Genomic DNA, 10,471 nt, shown 5'->3' with positions numbered 1-10,471 from the left:
TTTGGATAATGGCAGCTAGTTTAGTGTTTCTGGAACACAAAGTATAAGGGGGAATTAAAGGAGATAAAGCAGGGACATATTGTGAAGGGCCTGGCTTGCCATTTAAAGGATGCTCAAAGGTGGTAGTCATTAAAGATACTATCCTAGAATGAATTAGTGTATTATACTGTACTATACGTATATAGTGTATATATATATATACACACACACATAGTAGATACTATACATTATAGTATAGTATAATATACTAATGTATATATATATATTGTATGCTATATAATATATATCCTATCTTATCCTATCCTATCTACCAAACACTATGCGATCTATTAGAGGACCATTAAAATAGTTGAAGCGAGAGACTGTGTGGGCTCGTAAGAAGTGGGGCCCAGCTCCTTGCTCCTGATCATTTTCCGTAGATCATTCGTTGTAAACCCTATTGTGTCTTCACCTGATTTCTGTGTTTTCATTGATTTGGGTTGAAACAACTATAAATGTTCTTTTCAGCAGTTTTGGGATGACACTGAACCGAGCTATTTAAGGAAAACACGGTGTTTTGTTAAAGGGTTGTGAAGGGATTTTTCTAGTTAGGTCATATGCCATCTGTACTCCCACTGCTTCCAAAGGTTAGACCTACTGATTGGAAGCTTCTTTACCCAGGTGAAGAAACCTTGAACATTGTTTTGTTTTGTTTCCTATAATTGCCTAAGTTGTGAGGATTCCATTACCAAGTGAAGCCAGCTGGTGAACTGATACAAGGAAACTTTTATAGGACCCTAAAAATTCATTCTTAACGTTATTTAACTTTTAGCTTTCCGAAGCATTTTTGCATATATCACATTCTTTCAATTCTGGGTGGTAGCTGGGTCAGAAGCTACCAGTCTCATTTTTCAGACATGCATATTGAAACAGAGACATAAATTTATTTTCTTAAGGTTATCTAGCAAGTTAGCACATGACAGAATTGGGAGAAGAATGTGGGCCTCTTGATTCATTGAGTACTTTCCCCACAAACCCTGTCGCCATCCACTGAGGTTGACCCAAGCAAATGTCATGGCATGTTGGTTAATATGGTAGGTTTTGTGGAATTTCAAAAGAACGCATCTTTTTTTTTTTTTAAAGTTTTTAGTTTTATTAATCCTCTGGTGAAATATCTGCACAATCACGGAACAAGTCACTGAAGAATCTTTACTCTTTCTGTTATCCAATCTCCAGCTCACTTTTTGCCAGCACCAACATTGGCCTTTGCAGTACCCCTGACCTTCTTCATTCTATTCTTGCGTTCCTTTCGCTGTTTTCTTGACGTCTTTTTCTTCTCATATAGGCCATGTCTTGCAAGTCTGTGTTTAGGTTCATTTTTCTTTGCATAATCCAAGGAATCATAAATCATGCCAAAGCCAGTCGTCTTGCCACCACCAAAATGGGTTCTGAATCCAAATACAAAGATGACATCTGGTGTAGTCTTGTACATTTTGGCTAGTTTTTCCCGAATTTCTGTCTTAGGTACCGTTGCCTTTCCAGGATGAAGGACATCAATGACCATTTGTTTCCTCTGAAGTAGTCGGTTGGTCATGAACTTCCTGGTCCAGATAGTTACCGTGTCATTCATGATGGCGGGTGATCCTCAAAAGAACACATCTTGATCATGAAAACCATCCTATCCAATTGCAGATTGCTCTGCATTCTCAGCTCCAGGGCTACACAAGGAGCTGCAGTTTTGTTTGTGTTTTAGCTTCTTCTAACCATCTTTCGAGATGCCGCTTGCACCATAAAAACTTGTGAGGAAATCCCTCTTACCCCACGTGTATCACTGTGGAGCTGCCAGAGGCACTGCCTGTTTCTTTCTGATACGAAAATCACCAATTTACTCACTCCAGAGCAAGAACCACTCAAATCTATTTTTCTGGAGGCTCATAGATCAAATCAATAGTAATGAGCTACTCGTGTGTTCGCCCAGTACCTGAAATCTCTGGTCCTACCTCTTGAAAACATGGCGAAGAAAAAAATACGTGGTGACTTATGAGATTTTATATTCTGGTTTTGTGTGGGTACCACTTTTGTTTTACATTTGTTTTGGTTGCCTGGAGAAAGAACCTAAACATTTTTGGCTAAGCTTTCGCATTGATTTAGTGGGGGTCCTGCATTCCACATCGTGGAGCTGGAGTAGCTTTTCATGGTTTTTTTTTTTTGCTGTTCGCGCAGGGCTTGCACACTCTGTTCTTCAGATCTTGGGCAAAGGGCCTTGTTTATCCCAAAGAGAATTCTCTTCCCTTCTCCCACAGGAGTCTGATTTTCATCTATGACTGTATCATGCTGAACGTTACCTTCCAATTTGGCTACTGCAGCCGGCAAACTGCGTTAGCTAATAACATTTTTTGCCTAACTATGGACCCAGAGGCGCTATAGAAAGTTCAGATCTGACACCCCAAGGGAGAAAAGGAAGAATAAACAAGCTTGCTGTGAGCTTATTACTGTGTGAAGGTACAGACCCACTAGAGTTCTCAACATCTTTTTTTTTGTGCGTGCTATATGCCTGAAATCACATTTCATTCTTTTTCCATGTGAGTAGCCCATTATTGCAGCATCATTCATTAAATTTTTGTTTGTTTTTTTCTTTCTTTGTTTGCTTGTTTGTTTGCTTTGGGGAAGTGCATGGGCCAGGATCGAACCTGGGTCTCCCGCATACCATTGGACTACCCTTGTACCCCCAAGTTCTCAACATCTTTGCATACCAAGATCATAATTGAGAATTAGCCAGATCTGAGAAAGAATTAGACTTCAGAAGTCTTGCAGCTTCATCAGGAACATTGTCGTTGAGGTAGGATATCGACTGAATTTGGACTGAATTCTTTCCATTCGGTTTCTAAATCCAGAGCAGGGAGGGAGATAATCAAAAGCCACTTTGCTCCTCCTCCCAACAAGACTTCCCCTTGTAATGATGGACTTTGTTTCTGGGAATACATTTCTCAACTGCACTCTCAGGCTTGAGTAACTTGGCAGATTTTCTAATGCTTTGGGGTAATCTGAATCACACCTGAGGCTGATGGGTTGCTGACATTCAGTGTCTTAATTAAACCAAGCTGAGAAAGAAGAGCATCTGGAAACCAGGGCTGGGCCTTGGAAGGGCCTGTGGGCTGGTTTTTGATTATGTTTTTTTTTTTTTTTTTCAGAGATCATGTTTATCTTTTCAACTAAAAAAAAGTTGAAATAACATGAATAACCAGATTGAACTTGGTCAAAATGTTGTGTCAAGAGAGGTTTTTTTTGGTGAGTGCTACAGGCAGTACTTGAAAGAGTCAAAGTGGGATCTGGTCATGAAAATAGCTGTTTGAAGGGCAAATTATTTCTCTGTCTTAACAGAACATCTCTCGAGATTGATTTTCATTAACCCTAAGGGAAGGTGGTGGGGGACCTTTAAGTAAAAGATGACTCAATAGCTCATATCAAGAGAAGGTTTTTCAACTCAAGACCTGTGATAACTGATCATTGTAAGGCAAACCATTGAGAGGTTTGGCAAGGTAAAAGATGCTCCCCTGCTTCTGAAAATGAAATAACTATAAAATTTAGTCTATTATAGTCTTCAACTATATAAACAATTAATTATAGTCTCTATGTGGGTCAAAAATCAAATTATTACTACATGATAAGAAGAATTCACAGCACAATTCAATTCATTAAGCATTCATTCTGAACCAGACACTGCACTTGACCCCAGGCTACAGATATACATTCATTCATTGATTCATCCATTCAACAAATACTTAACTGTATGTGTGTTAGGATAGACACTTTTAGGCACTCGGGATAAGATGTTGAACATAGCAAAGTCCTGCTCTCATGGAGTTTACATTCCGGTGGAGAGTCAGGGAATAAAAGAGTAAACAAATGAACCAATAATATAATTTTAGAGAGTGCTAAGAGATCTGAAGAAAAGAGAATGGAAGATACATATACACTTGTTCATTTGCTCATTTGCCTAATGAAATTTTATTGAGGGTTCTTCATGTGCCGGGGTATTAAGCCAGCCACCAGCGAAAGAATACATAAAGACAAAGGGCTGGGGACATGTGTGGGCTCAGCAATACTTGAGACAGTGGGTTGGAAAAGGTTTCCTGAAGACTTAGACCTAAATTATGAGAAGGAGTAGGAAACGGGAACTGTGCACTCTCTCTCTCTCTCTTCCTGTGTGTGTGTGTGTGTGTGTGTGTGTGTGTGTGTGTGTGTGTGTGTGGTGATGGCAGGGATGGGAATTGGGTGGAAGCAGTGGACAGAAGATCCCTTTAGGTAGGAAGAGTAGCATATCCAAAGACTCTGAGTTGGAAAGATTTAGTGGGAATTGATCATGAAAACCCCAAACCAAGTTTGGTCATACCTTTAGAAGATCTAGAAAACCATGCCCAAGATAAGGATGGGCCAAATAGTACAGGATTTTAAGGCTGTATCTTAAAAAGTTGGGTTTATTCTAAGAGCAACGGGCAGCCACAAAAGAATTTTAAGTGGGGATGTGGCATGATCTGACGCATATTAAGATAACTTTTACCACTGTGCAGGGGGAATAGATTAGGGGTGGAAAAGAGCAGAAGCTGGGAGATCAGTAAGGAGGCTTTTTCAGTAATCTGGGCAAGAGGTGGAGTGTAGAAATCCACAGATAGCCCTGTGTTTAGTGAACACCTCTCTGCTAGTCTTTGCCTTGTCCTCCCTAATTGCATCAAAGAAGATGGGCTGACTGATTGAGACGTCTACCTGCAGACTGATTGAACATCTAGATTAACAGGAAATCTGCAGAGTTTGAGGTATCTGGACAGATAGCTCTAATTCTAAACTTAGTTTTATTCAAATTTTTCCTAAGAAGCTTAATTCCTCCTTTTGACCCAGGCCTAACATTAAGTATAAAAACTACAACCAAACCCCATAAGTCCTTAGCATGTCAATCTGAGTTTGAGTTCAAAAACTAGGGATTGTAAAATAGTACTTGGAGGATAATATCACAGTTTAAAATGTTCTCTACCAGTGTTGCTTGGAAGATTAGCACACCTGGGCTAAGACAAACCTTCCAAATAATCTTCAGATCAATATTGCCACCTGAGATGTGGATGATGGTGAAATGGAAAGAAGGTGAATTTTAGAGCCAAGTACATCTGGGTTTGAAAGTCAGTTCCACTGTTCAGCTGACGGTGTGATAGGTCACTGCAGTTCCGGGATGCCTGTTTCTTCAGAAAATGAGGTCATGTGTGCACAATATTTGGTGCATTGACAATATTCAGGGAGCACAACTGCCCTTTCTTCCCTCCTTTCTCCTTCCCTCTCCTTAAGGGCATTTCACTTTTGTTGGCTGTGACTCACTTCTAAAGATGTTCAGCAGAATCTTTTCTGTTATCACAGAACTACGAAAAGGATAAATTAAATAGTTTTTTCCTTCCCCTCCCTTCCTTTGCCTGCCTTCTTTCTTTCCACTGTTCGTTCCTTCCTTATTATTATTATTTTTTTCATAGAAAAATGCAGGTTAGCAATTGTATCCTACCCGTAAAGCTTGGTGATGGGAACCATGCTAGTTCCTTTCCATGCAGAACTCAGTCTTTACAACAATCCCAAGACAGATGTCCTACTATCATCCCCATCTAATAGAAAAGAAGCTGTGGCTTGGAGAGGTTTCCCCACTTACCCAGTATGACACAAGGAGTAAGTGGTGACCCTGGAATTTGAATTCAGGCAGTGTAACCCAGAGCCCTGATAGGGCAATTGTGCATTTTTTACATTTCTCTCCCTTTAGGCACTTTTACTGGGAGTGGGACCTGAGCCTTTGGAACTTCTGGTGACCACTGTAGAGACAGGGCGCACTGCAGGACCCGGTGTCAATGTGAGTTTATGGATGTGTGCACCTTATGCACGAAAAATCGTTTTTTCCCCTTTTATTGCCTAACATCTGTGTCACACCTGGAGGCACTCAGTATTTTCCAGAAATATAGATGATTCATACAATTATTTTCTTACAATATCTTACCTCCCAGAGGAGAGAGTAGAGGGGAAAGTTCATTTGCAAAGATCAGTTTCTACTTCTAAAGGCATCTCAATTTGGTGAGTTGGAAAAAGCCAGGCGGCTAATTGATTAGCTTGTTTCTTGACCCACTAATTGAGATTCGGTCTTTTTTCACGTGGCCCCTATATGCCGTTTTGGCTTCAGTTGTGTGTCCGATGCAAGCTTGCCAAATTCAGATGCTTTGGGGTGTAGAGTTAACAATCTGGCAGAGCATCTGGAGATGTAATGCAGATGCTGTTATGAAAAAAGGAGTAACTCTCCCGCCCCCGCCCCCAATTAGAGAAGACTGTTTTGTTGCTTATTCTGTTACAAGTGTGTTCTTTAAAATACCTCTGCCATTGCAATTCCAAAATAGAAGACATACATTTTTGTTTTTGAGTTGTGGAACCTGTGTATGCTTAAATGTGTATGCTTAAATGGTATGTATAGTACAATCTAATGTTCTCAATTAACTGCTTGGTTGTGACAAGTTGATTCAGTTAAAATAGTCAATCTCAGATGAAGCTGAGTGAAAAAGTTTCATGTGAAGTTCACCTTTTTCAGAGAGTTGAGAACTCAATGCAATTTGCACAGAGGAGAGCAGGGTATGTGTTCTACTCTGCTAGCTGCCGGAATACAACACATCAGAGACGGATTGGCTTTTAATAAAAGGGGATTTATTTCATTAGTTCTTCAGAGGAAAGGCAGCTAGCTTTCATCTGAGGTTCTTTCTTACATGGGAAGGCACAGGGTGATCTCTGCTGGCCTTCTCTCCAGGCCTCTAGGTTCCAACAACTTTCCCTGGGGTGATTCCTTTCTGCATCTCCAAAGGCCTGGGCTGAGCGGCGAGTGCTGAGATGAGGAATGCCGAGCTGCTTGGGCTGTGCTACGTTGCACTCTCTCATTTAAGCACCAGCCAATTAAGTCAAACATCATTCACTGCAGCAGGCACGCCTCCTAGCCGACTGCAGATGTAATCAGCAACAGATGAGGGTCACGTACCATTGGCTCATGTCCACAGCAACAGAACTAGGTGCCTTCACCTGGCCCAGTTGACAACTGAATCTAACTATCACAGTTTGTAAGGCACTGGAGCCCTGTGGGTCTCGGGTTCACGCTCAACAGTAGTAGGTAGGCCACGTTCTGTAATTTCCTTAAGATCTTCCCTCAGCGTTTTTATACACATACAGCCAATCGCGATGACCACTCATAAGACAGTAAATGTGATTTTCATTTTCAAAGTAATATTTCCACATTACAAGACAAGAAGAGAATGAAAGTCACTTAACTCTTCTAAAGTAATAATCAAATAGTCAAATTTTCTTGTTTGTGAAAAGGGCATCATAGCCTAGCCTGCTTTGAGAACCAAAACAAGAACATTTTTAAAGCATCGAGTAGAGGGTCAAGGCGTCAATAAATGGTTGTAACTGTTCAATTTTAGCTGTATTTTTTCAAACTTACCTGTTTGCCTCCTTCCTTTCTCCCTCCCTCCCTCCCTTCCTTCCTTCCTCCTTTCAACATTTAAACTACGGACTACATACCCATTGATAAGCAACCTACCATATGCTATATGGTAGAACGTTGATTTAAACTGAGTAAATTTTATTAAGGAATCAGGGCCACCTACCTCATTCACAATTTTTTTTTTGTGATGACTATTTTATCATTGTGTTCCTCTGCCTGGAATCAGGAATGCAACGAAATCTGGCAAGCTGCCTGGCCCCCTGTCCTTACTTCTCACCCTCATCCCTTCCTGATTGTCCAAATGGTTCGTAACTGGAAGTAGTCAAGTTCAGAAGGCATACATCCTGATATCAAGAGATGTGTTTGACTGCGAGGCACTTACAAAAGCAGAATATTCTTAGAATTAAAACAAAACAAAACAAAACAAAACAAGAACATCGAGCCAACTAAGAGGTTGTTGAACTCTCAGAGAACCAGAAGTTAGCCAAAATTGGACCTACCCTCTTCCTGCCTGGTCTCCACTTCTACTCAACATTTCTTCTTATTTGCTTAAGCAGTTGAGTCACAATTTAAACTTTGGAGATCATTTTGCTCGGATTCATTTGGCCTCTGAAATGAATGTGTTAGGAATCAGGTTAGGGCAAGATGACCTCTGATTTCCCTTCCAACCCTGTGATTCTGTAATTTTTATGAACCGGAGGAGGAAAATGGTGCCATCAAATGGCATTTACTCTTTTGAAATTTTCCCAAGAGCCACACAACTTGGAGTCTATTTATTCAGTCCTTCTGAAAGTTGGGTAGTCTTTAAACACGTGTCAAGACTGCCTGGCTTAATGCCTGTATATTTTACTAAGAGGTTGGTGGGCTTATTTGATTTAGCTCATGTTAGAAGTTTAATTGTTTTCTTCTTCTTTTTTGCCGGCAGTGACTGTATCTAGTAGAATAAAGCTTTGTCCAAGTTCCTCCTCTCATTCCTTACACACATGAGATTGGAACTGTGGATGGCTGGTGTTTTCCTGAGGTTCCCAATGGGCCATGTGTTTCCCATCAAGTGAGCAAATACCTTTTCAGCTGAAAACCTTTCAATGGCCTCAAGTTTCCAGACCATACTTTACCTCTGGGCTCCAAACAGATCCAGCCTTACTTCATATTGGTTCATCCTTAATATTGGCTTAATAGATGCTGATTTATGAGAATAAGTGCCAAGAACTGCTTGGGCGTATGCCTCCAAGTCTTACGTCCATTATTTCCCCCAATCCAAGTCATGCCATCCTGTTGAGGAAAACTCTATGTATGTGGATAAATTAATGGCCTAGTAATAATAATACCCCTGATATTTGATATATTATCTCATTTAATCTTCCTAAGGATCCTTTGAGGTAGGTACAGTCTTTACCCACATTTTACAGGTGAGTAAATGGGCTTAAGGAGATTAAGTCATTTGTTAAAGGCAGCAGAGTTAGGATGCAGAGTGATGATTGAAATCTAGGTTTGTAACATCAAAGTTCAGTCTTTTAACTCCCATGCTATAATTGTCTCTAAAGTGGAAAGAGTAAGAGCTCAGCCCTGAGAGGCTAAGGTCATTTTTTTCCCCTCCTATTTGATCAAATTAACTTAGGGTGAAAAGGGTCTTTGAGCTCCTCTGATGCAACCTCCTTTAAAAGCCCTACCAAGGTCAGTGATTTGCTTGAGGACGTGGTTCTGGCAATGCTGGTGCCAGAACAAAGGTGACCTGTCTCTTTTCAGCACAGCAAGCTTGGCAGAGGCAAGAGTCTGAAATTACAGAGGAGTGCGGTGGCTGTGGCCAAGAATTAAGAGAGCTGAGAGTTTTGGTCCTAAATTAAAAACGAATTTATATTTCCTTGAAATAAATATATATATATATATATTAAAGAATTTAGAAGTATACGGAATCTGGAGAGCTTTCTTGGTCCAGTCCTTCAGTAAGATCCAAACTCTTTTCCAAGGTCTGCAATATAATGCCTGCTCTCTCCCTGTTTCTCCCCTAGGTCACCTCCCCCACACTCCCTGCACACCCTGTCCCCAAGTTTTCGAGCACAAAAGTGCTATCTGCTTTGAGTCCTAGAACTCAAGCTCTTTTCCGTCTCATGCTTTTGTAGTGTGAACCCACCTCTTCCCTGACTGTTTCTTCTTTGTAGGACAGACTCCTTTGTAAGCCTGTTTACTTCTTTAGCCGTGATTGCTAGTTGGAATTATTGCTTTGTTAGTCCACTTGCTTAATCTCGTGACTCCCTCCCGCTGGACTGGAAATGCAGCGGCGTCAGACCTTGTTTGCAGGGTTCAGGGCCTGTGTCCTGGCACATCTGCTGAGTGCATGGCGGCTTGGCGGGTTGAAGTGTTCCAGCCCAGCCCAGCCCCGGGACCCAAGAACACCCTAGACAGAAGGTTACCCATGAGTTTAATCAGGGGTTGACGGGCAGGAGGAACGTCTTGCCCAGTGGCAGCCAGCTGGGAGATGAACCCTGCACCCCACCCAGAGTCAAGAGAGGAAGAGAGAGCGAGGCAGGTTCAGGAACAGCTGGGCGAGTTTGACAGCCACTAGATTTGGTTAGAACGGGGCTTCATCAGGCTCTCCTGGGATTTGGTTATCCGGGGAGGGAGGTTTTATATTCTTTGACTTTTAACCTTTGACTTCTAACCTCTGTCCTGATCATGTTGGCAGCTGTGTGCCTTGCTCTTGAAATAGAGGAAGGCGTCTTTATAGTTAAGTGAACGAATGAGTTTCCATCTGCCCAAGCCCAGATGTATACTCCTTGGACAGAATTGCCTCCTTTCACTTCTCCAGGCAAAAATTCAAATTTATTTTCTGGCAATAGTAAACTGAACTTACTGGTACTTCAGCGTGAATTGGTTTCCTTAACTAAGCAGTCAGCAGTTAGCAAACTTCCAAGAGAATGGTACAGCCATAAGGTGTGATGAGGGGAAAGGAGGAAGGATCAGGAGTGGCCAGGCTTGGGGGCACTGCGTGGA

The 10,471-nt window shown here is 41.4% G+C and overlaps 1 pseudogene; it reads right to left on the bottom strand.

Moving 5' to 3' along the window:
- Positions 1-1,155: 1,155 nt before the first annotated feature.
- LOC143679084 (small ribosomal subunit protein eS24 pseudogene) lies at positions 1,156-1,622 on the bottom strand (annotated as a pseudogene).
- Positions 1,623-10,471: the final 8,849 nt, after the last annotated feature.

The sequence above is a fragment of the Tamandua tetradactyla genome, chromosome 4 (assembly GCF_023851605.1).
Source record: "Tamandua tetradactyla isolate mTamTet1 chromosome 4, mTamTet1.pri, whole genome shotgun sequence".
Lineage (NCBI taxonomy): Eukaryota > Metazoa > Chordata > Mammalia > Pilosa > Myrmecophagidae > Tamandua > Tamandua tetradactyla.
This window is presented reverse-complemented; position numbering and strand designations above follow the sequence as displayed.